Source organism: Lithobates pipiens, unplaced genomic scaffold (assembly GCF_037356315.1).
Source record: "Lithobates pipiens isolate NorthernLeopardFrog02 unplaced genomic scaffold, aLitPip1_a1.2 Scaffold_10, whole genome shotgun sequence".
Lineage (NCBI taxonomy): Eukaryota > Metazoa > Chordata > Amphibia > Anura > Ranidae > Lithobates > Lithobates pipiens.
Window position 1 is genome coordinate 213,806,986 of NW_027507686.1, and position 25,258 is coordinate 213,832,243.

The 25,258-nt window shown below is 43.2% G+C and overlaps 1 protein-coding gene across 12 annotated transcripts in view; it reads left to right on the plus strand.

Moving 5' to 3' along the window:
* Positions 1 to 25,258, plus strand: part of PPFIBP2 (PPFIB scaffold protein 2) — a 358,545-nt gene that overhangs the window by 130,276 nt on the left and 203,011 nt on the right. The window contains exon 1 of one of the 12 annotated variants that reach the window (XM_077460931.1): positions 11,272 to 11,431. The exons of the other annotated variants lie outside the window; for them this stretch is intronic. The gene's annotated coding sequence lies outside the window, so the exon portion shown is untranslated. Of the gene's footprint in view, positions 1 to 11,271; positions 11,432 to 25,258 lie in introns of those variants that run through there. 12 annotated transcript variants of the gene reach the window in all.

The following is a 25,258-nucleotide window of genomic DNA, read 5'->3' on the forward strand; positions in this document are numbered from 1 at the left end:
TCACAAAAAAAATGGGAAAACTTATTGACTCGTGTATAAGCCGAGGGTGAGACATGCCTGTCCATCCCTGTGTGTCCTTCCATCCCTGTGTCCGTCCATCCCTGTGTGTCCGTCCATCCCTGTGTGTCCGTCCATCCCTGTGTCCGTCCATCCCTGTGTGTCCGTCCATCCCTGTGTGTCCGTCCATCCCTGTGTGTCCGTCCATCCCTGTGTGTCCGTCCATCCCTGTGTGTGCAGCCTTGTGTGTCCAGCCTACCTGCGTCCCGAGCCTGCCTCCCGAGCCTGCGTCCCGAGCCTGTGTCCCGAGCCTGTGTGCTTCTGCACATACGGCGGCCATGCCAGGATCGCCACACCTCTTCTCGTCTGACAGACGGTGGCCATTCCACTGTTCAAAAGCCGTGCCTCCGTCTGTGATAGGCGGAACACTCAATTTCCCAGCAGTCTGTGTTCCGCCTATCACGGACATCCTCTCATCCTCGTCCGTAGTATGAGGATGAGCGGATGTCCGTGATAGGCGGACCACTGACTGCTGGGAAATTGAGTGTTCCGCCTATCACAGACAGGGAGGCGCGGCTTTTGAATAGTTGAATGGCCGCCGTCTGTCTGCTCGACACGCTGATCGGGTAGACAGACGGCGGTGACTCGAGTATAAGCCGAGGGGGGCACTTTCAGCCTCAAAAAAGAGGCTGAAAATCTCGGCTTATACTCGAGTATATACGGTAACTTTATTCAACACCAAATGGGGGAAGACATTATACATAGAGAATGAATGGAACAAAATAAATCATAATCACATCACGTTACAAATTAGTCAGCAATTGAAGTTATATTCCATTACAAAATGACCTTTTAATGCTTATCATGAGGGAAAGAAGAAGCTCATGGGGCCCAAGGCCACGGACCCATTACAAATGGGCCCAAAGCTCGAAGGGGAGCAGGGGCCGTGCTTCCTGACTTTTCCCTTTTCTTTAGAGGGTGGAGTGGGGGAGGAGCAAAGAGGGGGAATAGCAAAAGAAGAGGGGGAAAAGAGGGGGAAAAAAGAGAAGAGAGAAAAAAAAAGAGGGGGGGAACGGGAAGGCGGAGAGGGATGGGGAGGGGCGGGGAGGAGACACGATGGTAGCTGTTACCCAAGGGCTTTAATGGGTGATGTATAATGCACTATGATGATAGGAGGCGGCGTCCCTCAGAAGAGAATATAAAGATATTCCATTGGTCCCAGTTTTTTTTGAAAATTTCTTGTTTTTTTGTGCAGTGAGGATCAGGTCCTCCATCTTCTTAATCTAGCATCAATTCTTCTAGGTCTTCTAGGGCTCCATGAGGGCCAACCATCATTTTGAGGACTCCTTGTTCTTCTTTACACTAAAGATAGTTCTTAATGACATTGGTTGTATTTTTGGAGTTGTTGCCCTGCTGCAGAATACATTTGGGGCTGATCACACACCTCCCTAATGGTATGGCATGATGAATGAGTATCTGCCTGTATTTCTCTGCATTGAAAACACCATCCTAACCTAATGTCCAACTCCATTTGCAGAAATGCAGCACCAAACTTGCAAGGAACCTCCACCATGTTTCACTGTTGCCTGCACACGCTCATTATTGTACTACTCTTGAGACCTTCACCAATTAACTTCCTCCAGCTACAGCCAAATATTTTAAATTGACTCATCAGTCCAGAGCACCTACCGCTGTTTTTCTGCACCTCAGTCCCTATGTTTTTGTGCATAGTTGAGTCGCTTAGTCTTGTTTCCAAGCAGTGGTATGGCTTTTTGGCCTTGTGGTTAGAAGTTTGAATAAAGAGTAGGTTTAGAAATTGGGTTCGGTTGACTAAAGCCCCATACACACTATCAGATTTTCTGCTGAGTTTTTCCTTCAGGTTTACCAAAACCATGTAGTAGAAGTGCCTGACTGATTGCTTACAAATTGAAACTCCTAAGGTTTGACCTCATATTATATGGTTTTGGTAAATCTGAAGGAAAAACGCAGCAGAAAATCTGATAGTGTGTATGGGGCTTTAGAGTTGAGGATTAAACTAAGGATTTTGGTAAGGGAGTAGGCTGAGGGTAAGGACTACTTGGTGACTCTTCTGCCAATATCAGCATTTAAATAACTGTAGTCTCCACATTTAAATGTCTAGGCAATCAAGTTACACCACAAGTGAGCACATATGTAAAGAAGAAGCGCTTTAAACAAGTGGGGAATATCTGGAGTAAGTTACCTTTAACAGTAGCCAGCAGAGCCAATTTGATAAAGATGGTTTGAATGCCACAACTACTATACTTTTTACATAATTGTCTTGTATGGTTGCCTCAGAATATTTGAAAGATGAAGGAGGTTTAGCTGTTCCTAATGCCAGACTGTATTATCTGGCATCACAACTTCAGCAATTATATGGTTGGAATGAGATAAATCGGGAGGACCCTATACAGAAAATGATATTTTCTCAACTGCCAATGGATCCACCAATGCAGCTAATAGTAGCTTATCACTTTTATAGTAAACATTGTTTACTATATTTCATTTAATTTATAACATTTGGACTATGGTTCAAAAAGAAACTCTTCATGAGGGATATACCCAATATATGCCCATTTAGAAAAATTTGCAATTACTCGAGGTAATGAAAAGAGCCGGTATTGTGTTACTTCATCAACTTTTTGATAACAAGCTTTTACATCCATTTGATAAACTGGCAGAGAAATATCATGTCTATCATCAGGTTAAGATCTATGTATAAAGCCCGTAAACTTATATTACAAAAATGGATATCAAACTCTCCACCAACAATAGCGTAATGGTTCAAATCGATTAATCTTAATCTAAAACTGGAGGAATTGGCATATAAACAAAGGAGAAGCCATAATTTTTTTTGAAAATGTGGTCCTGGTGGTTAGTTTCCATATTAGTTGAGTAATCAATTGTACATATTAAGGATGTTGAGGAAAGTTAACAATGAAATAGATCTTGATTAAATAAAGATCAGATTGAATATAATGGTTAGATTTATACTCATTAACCTTATGTAGGGAGAATGTAATCATTGAGTTTGATGTGGTAAAAGGTCTTTCATGTGGAAGGCGCAAAAAAGTTTTGTTTTGTTTTGTTGTTATTGTTTGGTGGGAATGTTTTGTGTGTTTTGAGTCTTGTTGTAAATTGGGAATAAAATAAAAAAAATTACTTGATTAAAAAATAAATAAAAATAAAATAAAAAACCCCTGAGGTTTTTGGTAAGGGATTAGGATGAGGGTTAAGGGTCAAGGTTTGGTTTAGGATTTCGATTGTGAGTTGAGAGTAATGCCGCATACACACGGCCGGACTTTCCGGCAGACTAGGACCGGCAGGATCAGTCCGTCGGACAATTCGATCGTGTGTGGGCTAGTCCGACTGCTTTTTTTTTTTTTTTTTATCAAATGGTCCTAGAAATAGAACATGTTTCAAATTTATCCTATGGACTAAAGATCAGGAAACCCATTTGTCTGTATGCTAGTCCGACGGGCCAAATACAACACAAGGGCAGCTAATGGCTACTGGCTATTGAACTTCCTTTACGTCATCACGTTGAAAACGCCAAGTCTGCTCCTTCTGAAAGTCAGAAAGTCCATCGGACCTCCGACGAAAGTCCGTCGGAAAGACCGTCGGACCTAGTCCGTCTAAAAGTCCGGTCGTGTGTACGTTTGGCTTCATTCTCACGAGGCGGATGCGCTGCCTCGGAGTCCGCCTCTGTCCGGCAGCTCAGTGGGAGATCTTTCCGTTGATCTCCTCTGAGCCGGCGGATGACAGGTCCCTCTATGCTCACTGAGCGGGGAGGGGCTTGTTGAGCGCCGCTAGTTGCTATGGATAGATCGTACCAGAATGGACGGCATTTCCGTTTTCATCAGATATCACCCGATCCTATCCACCAGAGACAGATGCGAACGGGTCGGATGTCAGTGGACATGTCACCACTGACATCTGTTGCTCCATACACTAGCATGGAGCTCCCGTTCTGGCCGACAAAACTGACAGGCGGACTTGAAGGGTCCGACAGTGTGAAAGGGGCCTTAAGGGTAAAAGACAAGTTAAGAGTTAGTGTTAATTTGAGATTAATGGTCAGGGGTTAGATTGGTGTTGGATTCAGTTAGCATAAAGATTTAAATTGAAATGTATTCTAAGAATATAGGTAGTGGGCTAGGGGTTAAAGTGGTTCTAAAGTCAAAAGGTATTACCGTAATGCATTCCCAGCATTAAAGTAAAAAACATCCCACTACCTGTTGTGCCCCCCGCCCCCCCACCCATAAACACTTATCTGTCACTTTCTACCGATCCAGTGTTGTTCCAGCTGCAGCACCGCTCTCTCTTCCTGGTCTCACAGGAGAACAGGAGATACAAACAACAGCGGGAGCCATAGGTGTATATTATTTGATCTTTGTGAAAGTTATAGAGTCCACAAGCTATGGTGCCAGTCTCTGAAAATTAATCACCCCTGAAGTACTGATGGCCTATCTCAATTCTTGAGACCCTAACAAGCCAGAAAAGTTCAAATAACCCCCAAATGACCCCTTTTTGGAAAGAAGACATTCCAAGGTATTTAGTAAGAGGCATGGTGAGTTTTTTGAAGTTGTAATTTTTTCCCAAAATAGTTTGCAAAATCAAGATTTTCCTTTCTTTTTTTCACAAAATTGTTATATTAGCAGGTTATTTCTCACACACAGCATATGCATAGCACAAATTACACCACTGAGTAGTGGCCACATACAGAGGCCCAACATGCAGGGAGCACCATCAGGCATTCCTGGAGCATATATTACACATATAATTTCTTCACTACCGCTTACATTTTTAAAGGCCCAATAGAAATGACCCAATTTTGGAAAGAAAACAACCCAATGTATAATCTATGAGGCATATGGAGTCTTTTTACATGTCATTTTTTCTACAAGTTTTTGGAAAATGTGTAAAGAAAATGAAAACGCATTTTTTTTACACAACGTTGTCCATTTACACAATATTTCTAACACATAACATGTACATACCAAAAATTATACCCCAAAATAGATTCTCCTACTCCTCCTGAGTATGGCGATACCACATGTGTGAGACTTTTCCACAGAGTGGCCACATACAGAGGACCAACATGCAGGGGGCAACATCAGGTGTTCTAGGGACATAAGTTTCAAAAATAATTTGACTACCTATTACACTTTTGTGAGGCAATGTAGTAGCATGGATGTGACATGGATCAGCATGAATGGGGATGGATGAGCCGTGGATGGGGATGGCTGAGCATGAATGAGTATGGCCGGGTACGGCTGAGTATGGCTGGGTATAGATGGGATGGCTGGGTACAGCTGAGTATGGCTGGGTATGACTGAGCATGATTGAGTATGGCTGAATATGGCTGGGTCCGGCTGGGTATGGCTGGGTCTGGATGGGTATGGATGCATACGGCTGGGTATGGCTGAGTATGGCTGAGTATGGCTGAGTATGGCTGGGTATGGCTAATTATGGATGGGGGTGGATGAGATGGCTGAGCATGGATGGATGAATGGATTAGTATTGCTGAGGATGGATGAGTATGCTGAGTATGGATGAGGATGGATGAATGAGTATGCTGAGTATGGATGGGTGAGCATGGATGAGTATGGATGGATGAATGGATTAGTATTGCTGAGGATGGATGAGTATGCTGAGTATGGATGAGGATGGATGAATGAGTATGCTGAGTATGGATGGGTGAGCATGGATGGATGGATGAGTATGCTGAGTATGGATGGGTATGCAGAGTATGTATGGATGGGTATGCAGAGTATGGATGGGTATGCAGAGTATGTATGGATGGGTATGGATGGTTATGCAGAGTATGCAGAGTATGGATGGGTATGCAGAGCATGGATGGGTATGCAGAGTATGGATGGGTATGCAGAGTATGGCTGGGTATGCAGAGTATGGATGGTTATGCAGAGTATGGATGGGTGAGCATGGATGGATGGATCGATGGATCTGTCACTGAGCATCGCTGTGGGCACTACACATGCAGCCCACAGCGTTGCTGCCACCGATCTCTCCTCTCTCCGCTCACACTGGACAGAGAGGGGAGGGAGGAAACAGAAATCACGCCTGTTTGTTTACATGCGACCGCTCCGTCATTTGAGAGCGGAATTCTGGGAGGCCGTCATAGTACGCCCTCCAAGAGTTAAGCAACCGCCCTGTAGCTGTCATTTGGCTATGGGCCGGTTGCTAAGTGTTTAAAAAGCCTTTATTTCCTTTAAAAAGTAATTTTGACATGCGTTTTACCAGAAGTTATTTTTTTTTGTCTTTAAAAACTCCTACTGAATGTGTTCTTTTTATTTATAGTAATACTAGTTGCTTTAACCACTTCAGCCCCAGAAGGTTTTACCCCCCCCTTCATGACCAGGCCATCTTTTTCTATATGGCACTGCATTACTTTAACTGACAATTGTGCAGTCAGGCGACGCAGTACCCAAATTAAATTTTCCCACAAATAGAGCTTTCTTTTGGTGGTATTTGATCACCTCTGAGTTTTTTATTTTTTGCACTATAAACAAAAAAAGACAGACAATTTTGAAAAAATAAATAATATTTTTTACTTTATGGTATAAAACATACCTAATAAAAAAAAATCTGACTTTTTCCGATTGTTTGTAGAGAATTCTGACGGACAAAGTGCCACGCATGCTCAGAATAAATTACGAGACGAAAGCTATTGGCTACTGGCCTCTACGTAATCCCGTTGTACGCAATGAACGCCACCTAGTTCCGAATGATCGGATTTTCCGACAACTTTGTCCGACCGTGTGTATGCAACACAAGTTTCAGCCAAAATCCGTCAGAAAAAAATCAGATGGATTTTGTGGTCAGAATGTCCGACCGTGTGTACAGGGCATTACTGTACTAATGACACTGGCAGAGAAAGGGTTCACATCAGGGGCAATCAAAGGGTTAAATGTGTCCCTATGGGGTGCTTTCTAACTGTGTGTGGGGGGTGCTTGTACAATAAGAAGACAGAGATCTGTGTTCCTGCTTAGCAGAAAGATCTCTGGCTTCTCCTGTCACAGAACGGCGATCTGCCTTGTTTACATAGGCAGACCGCTGTTCTGTCTGCCTCTGGAAACATTGGTGGTTCCCGGCGGACATCCAATCACAGCGGAAACAGGTCGCTGGCGCTGCGTGTGCGCGTTCCGGACCCGGAAGAAAATAATCATGTACAAGCACGTGATTCCACGCTAAAGGGCCATCCTTTTGGTTAAGACCAATAAGTATCAGGAGATGATACTTAAAACAAACGGGAAGTAAGACAGTGAACAGTAAGTGAATTTAAACATGCTTGGGGCTTAGGCTCCATCCAGCCTAAGGCTCGGTTTCCACTAGTGCGACTTGTCATACAACTTGGGACTGCAAAGTCGCATGATATATCATACTCCATGATTTCCAATAAGTACTGTTCATATCTGTGCGACTTCAAGTTGCAGTGACTGCAAGCCGCATCAAAATTGCGTCAAAAATCGCGGCAAAAAATCGCGGCAAAATCACGCGACTGTTAGGTCGCAATTGTGGAAACCTAGCCTTATGCCCTGTACACACGGTCGGATATTCCGACCACAAAATCCGTCGGATTTTTTCCGACAGATTTTGTCAGGAAGTTGTGTTGTGTACACACAGTCAGACAAAGTTGTCGGAAAATCTGATCGTTTGTAACGTGGTGACATACGTTCGTTGTGTAGGACGGGACTACGTAGAGGCTAGTAGCCAATAACTTTGGTCTCGTAATTTGAGCATGCGTGGCACTTTGTCCAATTGGAATTCTGTACAAACAATCGGAAAAAGTCAGATCGGATTTTTTGGGCAGAAAATTTTAGATCCAGCTGTCAAATTTTTTACGTCGGAGTTTCCGACTGAAAAAGTCTGATAGAGCCCACACATGATCGGATTTTCCCAACAATATAATCCAATCGGACAGTTTCCATCGGAATTTTTGACCGTGTGTACAGGGCATAAGACAGAAATGTTAAAGATGAATTCCAGGTAATTTTTACATAGTTACATTGGTTCAGCTTGTACTAATGTGATTATTTATGTGCCATACCTGTGGAAGCTGGAAATCCCTAAAGCAGGCTCTGCTACTACAGTAATCTCCACTAGCTCCTGGGTCCTATGCCAAGCGGCTGCCCTGCTGCATTGCTCAGTTGGCACAAGTGCTATTCATGGAACACTTTGCATTTTGTCAATGAATGCAAAGTGTTCTCTGATTAGACAAGGTGGAGAGGTGGGTTGGTGATGTCACTATTTCCATCTTGTCCAATCAGAGAACACTTTGTATTCATTAAGAAAATGGAAAATCGATATGGCGACAATGAATGCCAAGCAAGTGACCTCCTGTGTACATTAAGCAGCAAGACAGCTGTTTGGCATGGGATCCCTCCAGCTGCACTACAGAGGATTGGTTCTAGCACATGCACCCCTTCCATCTGCTGCCCGGGCCCCCCTGTGTGCATCTTTTCCCCGCAGTGTTGCTGGCTTCCCTACTCTCCTCTAATGCGGGAAGCTGCTGCAGAAACACAGGGGGATGTTTCAGGATGGTGAGTGGGGAAAAAGGCCAATAAATATATAATTTATTGTCCCCTTCCTTTCCTGAATGAACACAGTGAGTGATCAGTACCAATCACCCCTGTGTCCGTTTATCAGGGAAGCATAGTAAACTGTGTTTACTATGCTTCAGTTTGTGAATAAGCAATGATTTTTTATAGTGCTTCTAATTCATTCATCTTTACAACTGAGGCTGCAAAGAAGGGGACTGATAAAAAATGTCCTCACCTCTGGCGGGGGGGGGGGATACACTGTCAGGTAGGCTGTACGGGGCCCTGTGATTTATAACAGCAGTCCTGCTAGTGGCAATCACTGTAGTAGTGATGTTGACCACAGCAATTTCCAACTTTTACAGGGAACCTACTGTGCCCACCAGTGCTGCCAATAATTGCCCACCAGTGCTGCCAATAAGTGTCCATCCATGCTTCCTCATCAATGATGCCCATCAGTGCCCCCTACCAGTGCCCATCAGTGCCACCTCTCAATGCCACCCATCAGTTCCACCTATCAGTGCCACCTCATCAGTACCCATCAGTGCAGCCTATCAATGCCCATCAGTGCCCCCTACCAGTGCCCATCAGTGCCACCTATCAGTGCCTATCAGTGCCCCCTACCAGTGCCCATCAGTGCCACCTCTCATTGTCACCCATCAGTGCCACCTATCAGTGCCCATCAATGTCTATCAGTGCCGCCTCATCAGTGCCCATCATTGCAGCCTATCAGTGCCCATCAGTGCAGCTTATCAGTGCAGCTTCATCAGCACACATCAATGAAGGAGAAAAATTACCTGTTTGCAAAATTTTATAACAAACTATGAGAAAGTTGGGGATTTTTTTTCATATTTTCTTTTTTTGTTTGTTTAGCAAAAAAGTACCACCAAAAGAAAACTGTATTTGTGTACAAAAAAAAATGATAAAAATGTTGGGTACAGTGTTGCATAGCCGTGCAATTGTCATTCAAAGTGCGACAGCGCTGAAAGCTGAAATTTGGCCTGGGCAGGAAGGGAGTAAAAGTGCTCAGTAGGCAAGTGGCTGAAAAGAAATGAAAAATCATAATAAATAAATAAATAGGCAGACTCGATAGACCACTTATGCCGCGTACAAACGACAGGACTTTCCGATGGACTAGGTCTGACGGTCTGCCCGACAGACTTTCGGCAGAGATCCGATGGACTTTCCGAACGAACGGACTTGGCCACACACAATCACACCAAAGTCCGATGGATTTGAACGTGATGACGTACGACCGGACTAGAAAAAGGAAGTTCGTAGCCAGTAGCCAATAGCTGCCCTAGCGTCGGTTTTCATCAATCGGACTAGCATACAGACGGACTTGAGTCCGTCGGAAAGATTTGATACATGTTCTAAACCTAAAGTCCGTCTGATTTTTAGAGAGCAAAGGTCCGATGAAGCCCACACACGATCGAATTGCCTGACGGATTCGTTCCGTTGGTCCTTCGCCGTCCGGTCGTGTGTACACGGCATTAGTCTTCTTTTGCAATCACTCTTCTCTATTTCTTAGCCCACGTACACATGGTCGGAGATTTTGCCAACCAAATCCGTCGGATTTTGCCCGTCGGATTTAGTCCGACGGATTGTGTCCGAAACTGTTGCATACACACGGTCGGGCCAAGTTGGCGAAAAATCCGATCTTTCAGAACGTGATGACGTAATTTCGTTACGATGGGACTACATTCAGGCTAGTAGCCAATAGCTTTGATGTAGGAATTTGAATGTGAGCATGCGTGGCACTTGGTCCGATGAAAATGCTGTACACATGATCGGATTAGGTCCGTCCGGCCCAGTTGGTCGGGAAATCTTTCCAACATGTTGGAAAATTGGGTCCGACAGAGATTCGGACGGAATCAGTCCGATGCATACCACACACAGTCGGATTATCTGACGACGCGGTCCGATAAGACGCAATCCGACAGATTCTCTGACCGTGTGTACAAGGGCTAATACTGCTCAAACTGTAAAAAGACAACAACTTGAGCTTCCGCACCTGCCTACCCTCTAGAGACCTGGAAAATGTATATATATATATATCATCAATAGGCCTATTCATTCAGCAATAAGTTATGACACCAAAGAGATGCATATAGAATTTGTTTACAAATTTGCCTTTCAAAATTTACTTTACGTTCTTTATCTTATAATGGGAAAAAAGTGAAAAAAATAAAACAAAACAAAATGATTATTGTTATTATTATTATTAATATATATAATATTAATTAATTAGTAATTTTGTTTTGGTTTATTTTTTTCACTTCTTCCCATTATAAGATAAAGAACATAAAGTACATTTTGAAAGGCAAATTTGTAAACAAATTCTATATGCATCTCTTTGGTGTCATAACTTATTGCTGAATGAATAGGCCTATTGATGATAAATATACATTTTGCAGGTCCCTAGAAGGTATGCAGGTGCGGAAGCTCAAGTTGTTAAAGTCATCTGGTTTAGTCCTCTAAGGTCTAAATTGGCCACATTTGAGCGTCGGATCAGATCCATTGCAGTGTCTCTTAAGGCTCACAAAGTGCTTAGCTGGAAGGGAGAAGTTACACCGTCTATTAGAGACTTTCCAGTTCCTCCTTTGTGTTATTTGTGGTCAATGTTCAACAGAACATGTAAGAAGTAAAGAGGCAGGTGATAGGCTGGAGCTGAGCACATGGACTGTAAGAATGCCACTGTTCCTGGATTGTAGAGTGAAAGGACGCTGACTCAGTGCTAGATAGAAGTAAGACATTTTCCTAGTCACCAGCCTGGAGGAATGGCTGAACAGTGATATCCATACCATGCAGGAAGCACCTCCAGATAAGCTCACCTCACCTCAATACTACTTTGAAAGGTAACCAGTTTAGTTTTGTTGTCTTACTATTGGTGGCTTCATATCACTTGATTTGCTTTGATCTTTTACTGTCAGTCATAGATTCCAACTTTCCCTGATTTCAAGGGACTGTCCCTGATTTTGTCTCTCTTTCCTCCTCATTTGTCCCTCATTTGGGTCTGATCCATATAGTTGTATATCAAATGCACTTTTGATCTTTCAAAAAGTGTTTCCCAGTGCGAAACCTTTCATCCAATTTCTAAATAGCTGCATTTGTACATTTTAAAAGCCAATATAAAAGGAATAGAAGTGGTAAAAAAAGTCCTTGTGGATTTAATTAACCTTTTTTTTAAGGTTAATTCTCCTTTAAGGGGATGTGTCCTATGCCTACATACATTTGTTAGTAGGTGTCCCCCATTCCCATCTCAAAATGTTGGGAGGTATGTGTCAGTGTCTATAGCAGTTATTCTCAACCAGGGTTCCTCCAGAGTTTGCTAGGGGTTCCTCCAGCATTGGGTAATTTCTGCTCTCAGATAAGTCCCCACTGACACCATTGATCTTTTTGGCTATCTGTAAGGAGGTAATTCTTCCCAATGACCACAGGTATAAGGACCATTCTTCCCACTGACCATCACACTATTGTATCATGAGTTTTAGATTTTAAATTTTTTAGCAGGGGTTCCCCGAGACCAGAGAACTATTTCAAGGGTTCCTCTGTGTTGAAAAGGTTGAGAAAGGATGGTCTATAGGTTATTTGGCACTCTGTTGAAAATCATATTGTGCCTCCATGCAAAAAGGCAACTCTGCCATTGTCAATGAAGTTGGCATCTAGAACTCCTTTTTGATCTCCCATAACTTTGTTTTATAATGCAGAGCAATCTAAACCTCATATTATAAAGCAACACATGTAACTTGTTGTCCAGAATAGACAAGGGACAGACCAGATGGGCCCAATGATAGCTGTAAGAGCTTATTAGCAGTAAAGGTACCCTACTGTATACATTGGGCAGTGTTAGATGCATAAGGGTGTCTGGCACCATGTGATTTCAGTAGTGTCCCAGTTGATACACTTTTTGGAGTGGGTTGCAGTAGGCAGCAGCATCCTGATGCACCATTTGAGCCATCATGAGGCCCCAGCAAACACTTTGACCCCTCGTTTATAGAGCACTTGGTGGGCAAAAGCCCTGGCTGAGAACACCTGACCTCTACATTTACAGCTCCAGCAGCTTGTGGGTAGGTGCAGCATGATGTGGTGGGCAGTGAGCACACCGAGTCCAAGTTCAAAAAAAGTAGTATGTAGCCAAGTCCCGGGCCTCTCCAGGCCTAATGGTGACCTCCATTAGGGACAGCTGACATCCTTCTCTATGTAGAGTGGGTTACGAGGCATGGTGGGTGCAATGCAAGGTAGATTAACGGGCACCAAACACTTCTTGAATGCAAAGAGATTTATTTTCTCTTAACAGAACTGTGGGAAAGAGGGTTAGGGCCAGGACACCCTTTAGTAGTTGCAATGTTAATTAGTAGACTCAGAGACTTCTTTAGACAGCCATGTAGGGAAAGGCACCCAGCCGGGCACCACATCGGATCAATTTTCGGATCAGCATACAAAAAAATACAAAAAAAAAAGACAAATAAACATACGTTTTGTCTTTTTGTTTTTATGCTTGTAATAAGCTGCATTTTATTGGGGGGGGGGGGATTGTTTATTTAAATAAAAGATAAAAGGTATAACACTATCTCCCCCCAATAAAATGCAGCTTATTACAAGCATAAAAACATAGTCAGCATATCACTGATTTGCGCCAAGCTCACCACCGATCAAAGTTCCTCCAAACGGACCGCCGTGATGAGTCCCGGGATGATGTCAATCATGTCGCGACCCATCAGTACAACACTATTGGCGTCTTTGATCGGAACTTTGATCGGTGGTGAGCTTGGCGCAAATCATCAGTGATATGCTGACTATGTTTTTGTGCTTGTGCTTGTAATAAGCTGCATTTTATTGGGGGGGGGGGGGAGGGGGAGATAGTGTTATACCTTTTATTTAAATAAACAATGTGGCTATGCCCAGGGGCGGACTGACCATTCGGCCACTCGGCCACTAGGAGGCCCATCAGGGTTGCCAGCCTCAGTAAAACCAGGGAAAGTATGTAAAAATCTGTGTTTTTTTTTACATCTGTCTCTGAAATGTCCCTTACCGACATCCTTTTGGTCTAAAAATCCCAAGATTATAGCTGCCCCACCTCTCCAGTACCTTCTAAGCCAATTGAAACAAGTCTGTGTATACTGTGCCATTGTATACTGTGTGTGTGTATACCGTGTGGCCATATAATCTCTGATTGCCCGGGGGCCCCATAATCTCCTATTGCCCGGGGGCCCCATTAGTTGTCAGTCCGCCCCTGGCTGTGCCGAGCATTCCCTTATATTTTTACATGTAATTTTTATCGCATCATTGCCTTCAATGTCTGCCAGTGTCTTGTACCTGTTATGGAGTATTTAAGTGCCCACCACAACTGAATGATAAAAGCAAGTGGAAAGGCTTAGATAGTAGTTAGTTATTATCTAACCCTATCTAATAGATAGCAGATAGTTATTAGGTTAGATTAGGTAATAGATGTAGTGGTACCTGCATAAAAGAAGTTTTCTGAATGAGGGCAGCGTGACTCCTCCGGAATTCATTCACTTGGGCTGACACAGGCTGAACAACTTGCGCTGGGGGTGATGTCAGCGTGCAGCTCGCCGCTGCCGGGTGTACCAAGATGGTTGCCCGCTCCGGAGCTAGGCCGAATGGGGTGTCGATCCGAACAGGTCGGCCCGTTCGGATAACGGATCGGTCACGATTCGTTGCACCCCATAATGTTCAGACACGCTGTCCGCTATGGCAACGATCCTGAACAGTTTCCATCAAAGGTTGCAATGAACTCTTTCACTTCCTCCACCATCTCCTTCTTAGATCTTCCCGAGCTCCCGTCTCTCACTTAGACCCACTGATCCACTGCCACTTTATCTCCTTTCAAGTTCTTCCAATCTGCTAACTGAGAATCCTCCCCAAGCGTCACTCCCCACGTCCCCTCTGGGTCCCCAGCTGGGCACCCACAGATACCCCTCAAGCTCACCCCACTGGCCTGCTCGATCCCTTGCTTGGCATAGTGCTGAATTCTTCTCCATTAGTGAGAAATGGTTCCTTAACCACCTCAATACCAGGCACTTACACCCCCTTCCTGTCCAGGCCATTTTTCAGCTTTCAGCGCTGTCACACTTTGAATGACATTTGCGCGGTCATGCTACACTGTAGACATGTGAAATGTTTATAATTTTCTTCACACAATTAGAGCTTTCTTTTGGTGGTATTTAATCACTTCTGGGTTTTTTATTTTTTCCTAAAAAAAAAAAAAAAATGAAAGTTTTGAAAAAAAAAGTTTCTTAGTTTCTGTCAGTACATTTTTTAAATAAGTAATTTTTTTCCTTCACTGATGGGGCTGATGAGGCGGCACTGATGGGCACTGATAGGCTGCACTAATGAGGTGCCACTTATGGGCACTGATTAGGTGGCACTGATGAGGAGGCATGAATATGCCGCACTTATGGGCACTGATAGGTGGCAATGATATGTGGCATTGATGAGCACTGATAGGTGGCACTGGTGGGCACTGATGGGCACTTAAAGGTGGCACTTGTGGGCACAGATAGGCAGCACTGGTGGGCACTGATTGGCGGCACTGATGGGAATGGATGGGTAGCATTGATGGGCAGCAGTGATGGGCATTGATGGGCATCACTAATTTCCACTGATTGCTGGCACTTGTGGGCACTCTTTGCTGGCACTTGTGGACACAGGTGGGCACTGATTGCTGGCAGTGGTGGGCACTCATTGCTGGCACTGGTGGGCACTTAATTGTAATCAGGGCACTGATGATCGGTGCCCTGATTATATACCTAGATGTCCTCTCCGAGGAGATTCCGGTGATCGGCTCTCCTTTCCTCACACTCTGTCAGTGTGAGGCGAGGAGCACCGATTACCAGCATCTCCGTGTTTACATGTGACTGGCTGTGATTGGATACCGCCGATCACATGGTTAAAGAGCCGCGGACGCGGCTCTTTACAGAGATCGTGGTCGCGCTGTGTCCTAGCAACACGCCGTGGCCGTGCTTCACACCCCTGAGGGCGCTGAGAGCGCTCATTCTGGGAAGCCATCATATGACGTCCACCCAGAACGAGAGCCGCACTGCCCCACGCCCCACCGTCATTTGACGGTGGGCGGGCGGCAAGTGATTAAAGAGGTTGTAAACCCCTGAAAAAAATTCCAAAAAAAACCCCGAAAACCTGCAAGACAAAGGCATGTTGAGCTAGTATGCATTGCATTCTAGCTCACTATGAAATACTTACCTTGGAACAATGCCCTGCAGTGCCTCCTGCACTCCTCTACCACAGCCAACATATTTCCTGGAGTTACTTCTGGGTTTGAGGGCTCCGCCGCTGTGATTTGCCGGAGCCACGATGATGTCACTCCCACACATGCCACGCATGCATGTGGGTGCTGCCCGTCACAGCGGGGTCCTGAAGAAACAGCACAAGCGGGCCGTTCCTTCAGTGCGCATATGCAGATTACATCGGCGGCAGCGTATACAGTAAATATCTCCTAAACGGTGCAAGTTTAGGAGATATTTACAGTACCCACAGGTAAGTCTTACTATAGGCTTACCTGTAGGTACAATTAAAGAGGAAGACTTTACTTGCTCCTTAAACTCCAGAAGGAAATATACATTTACAGGGATGTCGATTTCTCCTGGGTCAAGCTGACCAAGCTGATCTCTTTCGCATGTATATTTTAAAAAAAAGAACAATAAAGACTATGCATTCTGTTTATAAGTATACTTAATGCAATTTTTTAATGATACAGTGAGGAAAAAAAGTATTTGATCCCCTGCTGATGTTTGCCCACTGACTCACAAAAATATCCAGAAAAACGCATTTCAAAAAAATTTATAAATAGATTTGCATTGGAATGAATGAAGTAGTTATTTGACCTTCGCAAAACATGACAGTACTTGGTGGCAAAACCCTTGTTGGCAATCAGAGAAGTCAGACGTTTCTTGTAGTTGGCCACCAGGTTTGCACACATCTCAGGAGGGATTTTTCCCATTCCTCTTTGCAGATCTTCTCCAAGTTATTAAGGTTTCGAAGCTGACGTTTGGTAACTCGAATCTTCACCTCCCTCTACATATTTTCTATGCGATTAAGGTCTGGAGACTGCCACTGCAGAACCTTAATGTGCTTCTTCTTGAGCCACTCCTTTGTTGCCTTGGCCGTGTCTTTTGGGTCATTGTCATACTGGAATACACCATCCACGACCCATTTTCAATGCCCTGGCTGAGAGAAGGAGGTTCTCACCCAAGATTTGAGGGTACATGGCCCCGTCCATCGTCCCTTTGATGCGGTGAAGTTGTCCTGTAGTCTTAGCAGAAAAACACCCCCAAAGCATAATGTTTCCACCTCCATGTTTGATGGTGGGAATCATGTTCTTGGGATCATAGGCAGCATTCCTCCTCCTCCTCCAAACACAGCCAGTTGAGTTGATGCCAAAGAGCTTGATTTTGGTCTCATCTGACATTTTCACCCAGTTCTCCTCTGAATCGTTAAGATGTTCATTAGCAAACTTCACACAGCCCTGTCCATGTGCTTTCTTAAGCAGGGGCGCTGCAGGATTTCAGTCCTTCAAAGCGTAGTGTGTTACCAATTGTTTTCTTGGTGACTATGGTCCCAGCTGCCTTGAGATCATTGTCAAGATTCTTCCGTGTAGTTCTGGGCGGATTCCTCACCGTTCTCATGATCACTGAAACTCTACGAGGTGAGATCTTACAAGGAGCCCCAGACCGAGGGAGATTGACAGTTATATTGTGTTTCTTCCATTTGCGAATAATCACACCAACTGTTGTCACCCTCTCACCAAGCTGCTTGGCGATGGTCTTGTAGTCCATTCCAGCCTTGTGTAGATCTACAATCTTGTCCCCGACATCCTTGGACAGCTCTTTGGTTTTGGCCACGGTGGAGAGATTGGAATCTGATTACTTCTGTGGACAGGGGTCTTTTTATACAGGTAACAAGCTGAGATTAGGAGCACTCCCTTTTAGCCCCTGTACACACGGTCGGACATTCTGCCAACCAAATCCGTCGGATTTTGTCCGACGGAGCTTGTCCGAAACTGTTGCATACACACGGTCGGACCCAGTTGTCGGAAAATCCGATCGTTCAGAGCGTGATGACGTTATTTCGTTACGACGGGACTACGTTCACGCTAGTAGCCAATAGCTTTGGTGTAGGAATTTGATCTGAGCATGCGTGGCACTTTGTCCGATCGTAATTCTCTACACATGATAGGAGTATGTCCGATCGAACCAGTTTGTTGGAAAATATTTCCAACAAGTTGGAAAATTGGGTCCGACGGAAACAGTCCGATGCATACCACACACAGTCGGATTATCCGACAAAACGGTCCGATAGGACACATTCCGACGGATTCTCCGGCCGTGTGTACAAGGGCTAAGAGTGTGCTCCTAATCTCAGCTCGTTACCTGTATAGAAGACACCTGGGAGCCAGAAATCTTGCTGATTGATAGGGGATCAAATACTTATTTCACTCATTAAAATGCAAATCAATCTATAACTTTTTTGAAATGCGTTTTTCTGGATATTTTTGTTGTTATTCTGTCTCTTAATGTTAAAATACACCTACCATTAAAATTATAGACTGATCATTTATTGGTCAGTGGGCAAACATACAAAATCAGCAGGGGATCAAATACTTTTTTCCCTCACTGTATGAACAATTGCAGTGATTCCTAGCCAGTGTTATCTGTGGATTTCACATGATGCCTGACGTTGCTTTGTAAATTCTATTTGTTGTTCCAAAACATGGAGCTATATAGTTGTCGTTTTACATCACTACACTCCAAATGTAGTCAGCTGAATGGATCCAGGACGTTTACTCAATACCATCGCCCTCAACAAAGGTTTCTTATTTTGGGCTTCAACTCACTTTACACATTAGAATTTCCATTTGCAGAACGCTTAAGCCTCGTACACATGATCAGGTTTTCATGGGAAATGTGTGATGACAGGCTGTTGGCGGTAAATCCGACCGGTTGTAAGCTCCATTGGACAATTGTCATATTTTCCATGGACAAATGTGGAATCGCATGTTTTAAAATTCTCCGTGGACAAATGTGTGTTGTCATATTTTCCAAGCGTGTGTACACAAGTCCGTCAGACAAAAGTCCAAAGTACAAACACGCATGCTCGGAAGCAAGAATGAGCCGGAAGCGAGCGGTTTTGTAAACTAGTGTTCATAATGGAGAATTAACATTCGCAACGTGGCAAATTATGAAATCTTGAAATGCAGCGCACAATTCTCTTCTTCTTTAATGTGATAATAATGAAGCTGATTTGCTGGTGATACTGATGGAGTTATTGCAAACACATTTTCAAAGGCTTTTTTTTTCTAGTGATATCAAGAATAATATTATTATGTTTTTTTTTTTTTGGGGGGCAAGTTACCACAACACCATTATCCCGTAATTTTTAAGATCAAAGATACAACTATGTTGGTGTCCCTTGTTAATTTTACCCTGCCGGAAAGAAATCTCCCACGCGCATGCACGGGAGTGACGATATCGCTGCTCCGGCCACTCACAGCGCCGGAGCCGCAATATCCGGAAGACACGCCGAGGGAACATGTCAGCTCCCTTGGCATGTATCGGGTGAGAGGGGGCCTCGTTCTAAGGTAAGTATTTCACAATGAGCTAGTATGTGGTGCATACTAGCTCATTATGCGTTTTCCCCTTACAGGTCTGAAAAAAAAAATTTCAGCGGGTTTACTCCCGCTTTAACCAAAAAGTGCATTCTAATGCCCCATACACACGACGAGATTATCAGACGGATGATCGTCTGTTTTTTATTGTATGTTAATCTCTGATCGAATCTGATGAGTTTATTAAAGTCATGAAAATTCCCACATGACAGAAAAAAAATTCGGAAGTGATGTCATGTGCTGTAATGCATTTGTATTGCATTTTTGAACGATAGCTGTACTGATTAACCTCCCTGGCGGTACCATTATTTCGGATTTTAGGTGCTAAAAGCGGTACCATTATTTTGCATGAAAATTTGGCGTTTTATATTGTAGTCCTGCAATTCTTAGGAATAACTCTCTTAAATCTGTCCAAACCAGAGTCTAGCAGACATCCCGGGTATGATAAAGTTTGAAAAATTAAATCATAAATTATAATATAATAAATAATTATAAATAATTGTACCAAATAATAATATAACAATAATAAAAATTATTCAATAATGTAATCTAATCAAAAACACTGAAATTTGCCGAGTTGCAGAATTGTCACTGTCATTACTTTTCAGTATTTGATGACGGATCTCCCCACAAATCGCTATCGCTCAATTCTGCGAGTCATTCTAATTTATTATCGCTGTTTTCTAGCTGGTCTAAAATCATTTTTGATGTACAGTGACAGTTTTGGTTGCTATGGACAATCTCCAGTTTCCAGGCATAAAGAACAGTTTTTACAATATAAAACTGCATGCAGGACACTGGGCAGACCACTAGGGACAAAGGGGATGTGAAATATTTACATACAGCAATGTAATCTGTAAGATTACATTATACTGTATGTATACTGTTTATTTCACTTTTTGAATTTGGCGCCGATCTCCGTGCCCGTGCGTCGCAACGCTCGCAGGGCACGGAGATCGCCGATGTGATAGATCGAGCGAGGCACGGCTCGCTCGTACAGCGGGGAGACATCGCTGGATTCGAGGGAGAAGGTAAGGAAACCTCCTCCTGGATCCAGCGACGCTGTCCCGAGTCTGACTCGGGGATACCGCTTTTGGTATAAAAAATCCACCCCGAGTCAGACTCGGGAATACCGTCAGGGGGGTTAAACAAAAATCGTATGATCTGGCATCGTGCGAAAGAAATTTCCGTGCATGTCTGATAGAATAATATCGGATGAACTGTCCTGATCGGATCTCGAAAGCTCTGTACTAATGATCTTATTATCGTATGATCGCTTCGAAAGCGGTATTTTCCGTACGATTTTCTGAGCGTGTGTACGGGGCTTATGTATCCAAAAATATAGAAAACATACCAAATCAAATCATTATTCAAGCAAAAAAAATAATGTCAAAGCAATAACTCCAAGGCCAATAATAAATAACACGTTATCTCCTCCGATTCTGCAACATACATGTCTGGTTGACGAACGCCCGTTCAGAAACGAACTGAAAAGTGTGAAATGAAAAGTGTGAACTGAAAAGCGCAAATCAACACTCACCAAACTTCTACTAACATGAAATTAGCAGAAAGAGCCCAAAGGGTGGCACTAAAGAGCTGAAAAACAACATAGTACGTCACTATGTTCGTAATTGTTGGCCAACAATTATGTGGCCTTGTGTATGCAAGACAAGTTTAGGCCAACGCCATTTGGACAAAAGTCAACGGTTTTGTTGGCCAACAATCCGATCGTGTGTATGAGGCTTAACACATAAAGAACCTGGCTTTGTGGGGTTCATGAACATGGCTGCCAGGAGCCGTACAGCGCACAAGAGGGGACAGAACCTGCATAAAATCTTCTGTAGAAGCCACAGCTGCTGCGTACAGCCACACATAGAATGCAATTACAGGATGCGGCTGTATGCGGCTTCTCACTGGTACGTTTGGTAAACATAATATGCATGTGCCACCCTGGATGCAAAGCAGCATACAGCTGCATCCCGTGATTGCTTGCTATGGGCGGCTGTACGCAGCAGCTGTGGCATTACAAGCCCACATGTAACATTTTCAGATAGTCTGTAAGTATCATTGAGTAAATACAATATAGCAATGTATTGTTTCATTATATTTACTATTTCATTCTGATGCACATCAAAACTGTGACCTTTGATCTGCACATGACAATCGCTTCTGGAAATCTTACAAATTAAAAGTGGTGCTAATGGCACAATCCAAAATGACATATATGATACAGTCTGTCCCCAACATTAACAAATCAGTGTTTGTTTTTCTGAGCCTTCCCTGTAACTTAGCTTTTTAACCACTTCAGTTCCAGAAGATTTTACCCCCTTCATGACCAGGTCATTTTTTGCTATTCAGCACTGCACTGCTTTAACTGGCGATAGTGCAGTCATGCAACGCTGTACCCAAATTCAATTTGTATCTTTTTTTAACACAAATAGAGTTTTTTTGGGGGGGGGGGGGGGTATTTGATCACGACCTTTTTTATATTTTATATGTATGATTTAAATGAAAAAAGACAAAAATTCTGAAAAAAACAAAACAATATTTTTTATTTTCTGCTATAAAATATATCCAATATAAAAAAAAAAATCTCTTCATCAATTTAGGCCAATATGTATTCTGTTAAAAGTTTTTGATTTAAAAAACAAAACAAAAAAACAATAAGGGCCGGTTCACACTGCAGGCGAGGCGAGGCGACACCGACTTGCCTCGCCGCGACCTGCCGCGACCTCAGCGGCAACTTGCAGATGACTTCTGTATAGAAGTCAATGCAAGTCGCCCCGAGGTCGCCCAGAAGTAGTACAGGAACCTTTTTTCTGAGTCGGAGCGACTCGAGTCGCTCCTCTCAGAACGGTTCCATTGTACAGAACGGGGGCGACTTGTCACACTGCGGCGAGGCGAGTCGTGTCGCCTCGCATCGCCCGCAGTGTGAACCGGCCCTAAGTGTATATTGATAGGTTTAACCTCCCTGGCGGTGATCCCGAGTCTGGCTCGAGTTGGGACTTTACTATCATAAGCGGTAACCCCCGAGCTAGACTCGGGATCGCATCGCTGGATGCAGGGAGGACACAGGGAGAAGTTACTTACCTTGTCCCCTGGATCCAGCGATGTCCTCCGCGCTGTGTGATCGAGCTGTCCTCCGCTCGATTCACACAGTGCCCGAATGCCGCCGAGCTCTGTTCCCTGCGACGTTATGGCGCACGGGAGCGGAGATCGGCGCCAAATTCAAAAAAGTTAAAATCGCACAAAACACACACAGTACTGTAATCTTACAGATTACAGTACTGTCAAAAAAAAATTACACACCCCCCTTGTCCCTAGTGGTCTGTGCAGTGCCCTGCATGCACTTTTATATTATAAATACTGTTTTTTCTGCCTGGAATTTGGATATTGCCCATAGCAACCAGAAAGTGTCCCTTTATGTCAAAAGTGATTTTAGACGAACTAGAAAACAGCGATACTAAATTATAATCACTTGCAGAATTGAGCGATTTGTGGGGAAATTAGTCATCAAACACTAAATCTAATGACAGCGACAATTCTGCAAATGAGCAAGTTTCAGTGTTTTTGGATTTGATTACATCATTGAATAATTTTTATTATTATTTATTATATTATAAACTTTATCATACCCGGGATGTCTGCTAGACTCTGGTTTGAACAGATTTAAGTGAGTTATTCCTAAGAATTACAGGACTACAATATAAAACGCCAAATTTCCATGCAAAATAATTGTACCGCTTTCAGCACCTAAAACCAGAATGAATCATACCGCCAGGGAGGTTAAGTGAGATTTATAGCATCTACAAACAATGATATATATACTGGAATGTTTCTTTTTTTATATACTACTAATGGTGGCGATCAGCAACTTATAATGGGATTGTGATAGTGCGGCAGCAATCTGATACTAACTGGCATTGGGGAGAACTAACTAGCTGCCACTGATGTCACCAGTGACATTATTACAGTGATTAGTGCTAGAAATATACACTCACTGCAATAATGCCACTGACTGGGTAGGGGGTTACCATCTAGGGCGTTCAAGGGGTTAAATATATGCCTAACTATATACATAGTTACATAGTAGGTAAGGTTGAATAAGGGCAATAGTCCATCCAGTTCAACCTGCGTAGATGTACATGTGTCAGTGTATATAATTATTTCCCATATCCCTGTAGATTTTGTTCTTTAAGATGCGCATCCAAGAGTCTTTTAAAAATATCCATGCTCCTGCTGCCACCACCAATTGTGGAAGAGCGTTCCAAATCCATGTTGCCCTGACAGTGAAAAACCCCTGCGCAGTTTAAGGTTAAACTGCTTCTCCTCCAATCTCATTGTGTGGCCCTGTGTCTTCTTAGCCCTTGTACACAAGGTCTGACAACCAAATCTGTTGGATTTTGTCTGAAACTGTTGCATACACACGGTCGGACAAAGTTGTCGGAAAATCCGATTGTACATAACGTGATGACGTTATTTCGTTACGATAGGACTACGTTCAGGCTAATAGCCAATAGCTTTGGTCTAGGAATTTGATCTGAGCATGCGTGGCACTTTGTCCGTCGGAGTAGGCTACACATGATCGGAGTATGTCCGATCAGAGCATTTTGTCGGAAAATTTTACGGACAAGTTGGACAACTTGGTCCGCCGGATACTCCGATGGAGACCACACACAGTCGGATTATCCGACAAAACGGTCCGATAGGACACATTCCGTCGGAATCTCCGACCGTTTGTACAAGGGCTTACACGCCTTTTCTTTTAAAGAGAAAGTGTAAAAAGAAAAAAATTTAAGTAAAGTAAAGAAAATAAAAATTGTAAAGCGCCCCCCCCCCCCCGTCCCCCCCGGCCCCGCGCACAGAAGCGAACACATACATAAGTCGCTCCCACATATGTAAACGGCGTTCAAATCACACATGTGAGCTGTCACCGCATGCTTTGAAGCAAGAGCAACAATTCTAGCCCAAGGCCTCCTCTGTAACTCTAAACAGGTAACCTGTAAAAAAAAAATTAATATGAAGATTTTTAAGTACCAAAGTTTGGCACCATTCCTTGAGTGTGCGCAATTTTAAAGCGTGACATGTTAGGTTTCCATTTACCAGGCGTAACATCTTTCACATTATACAAAAACATTGGGCTAAGTTTACTGTTTTTTTTTTTCTTTTAATTTCCAAAAAAATTGCGTTTGAAAAATCACTGCGCAAATACCGTGTGACATAAAAAGTTGCAACAACCGCCATTTTATTCTCTAGGGTCTTTGCTAAAAAAATATATATAATGTTTGGGAGTCTTGAGTCATTTTCTAGAAAAAAAAAAAAGAATATTTTTACATGTAGGAGCGAAGTGCCAGAATTGGCCTGGATGGGAAGTGGTTAAGATTTGTTTTACCCTTAGGCGTGAATGGAGTTAAGTATTGACAAAATTATCACCAAATAAGTAGGCTCATAGTGGAAATATATAAAAAAAACAAATCACTCTGGTCTATAAAGAGAATCCAAGTACCAGAGCAGAAGTGGTTAAAAATATTCCATTTGCTAATTATCTACATTTGTCAAAATCTGTGCCTCCATAATAAAGATGTCAGATTCGCAGCTAAATTCCCCGATTATTATGATGTTTATTGACATTATATATAATCCATCTAAAGGAATGCGGCATCATTCTTTGGCTTTATGGTGTTAATGGGTGTGACTATTGGGTGGAACTAAATTCCAGTGGCGATATCACGCAGCTTGAGTCCTTGAAATATTAAAAGCTGACATGGCTCAGCATGATGGAAAACTGATATATTAGGTTTGGGTGAAGTTCTCCTTTAAAAAAAAAAAAAAAGACAAAAAAAAAGACACAAAAAGAAAAAATACACAGAAAGTAACAGCAGCCAACCATATAATAGAGAACAGTAAATCATATCATTTATGAGGCCCGGTGTAAGCATACACATATGTCTGTGCAGAGTGATGGATTGTTACATGTTGTATATTCAAAGCAGAGTGCTGCGCTGAATGATTTATATAGCATTGCTGTCTCTACCTAAGC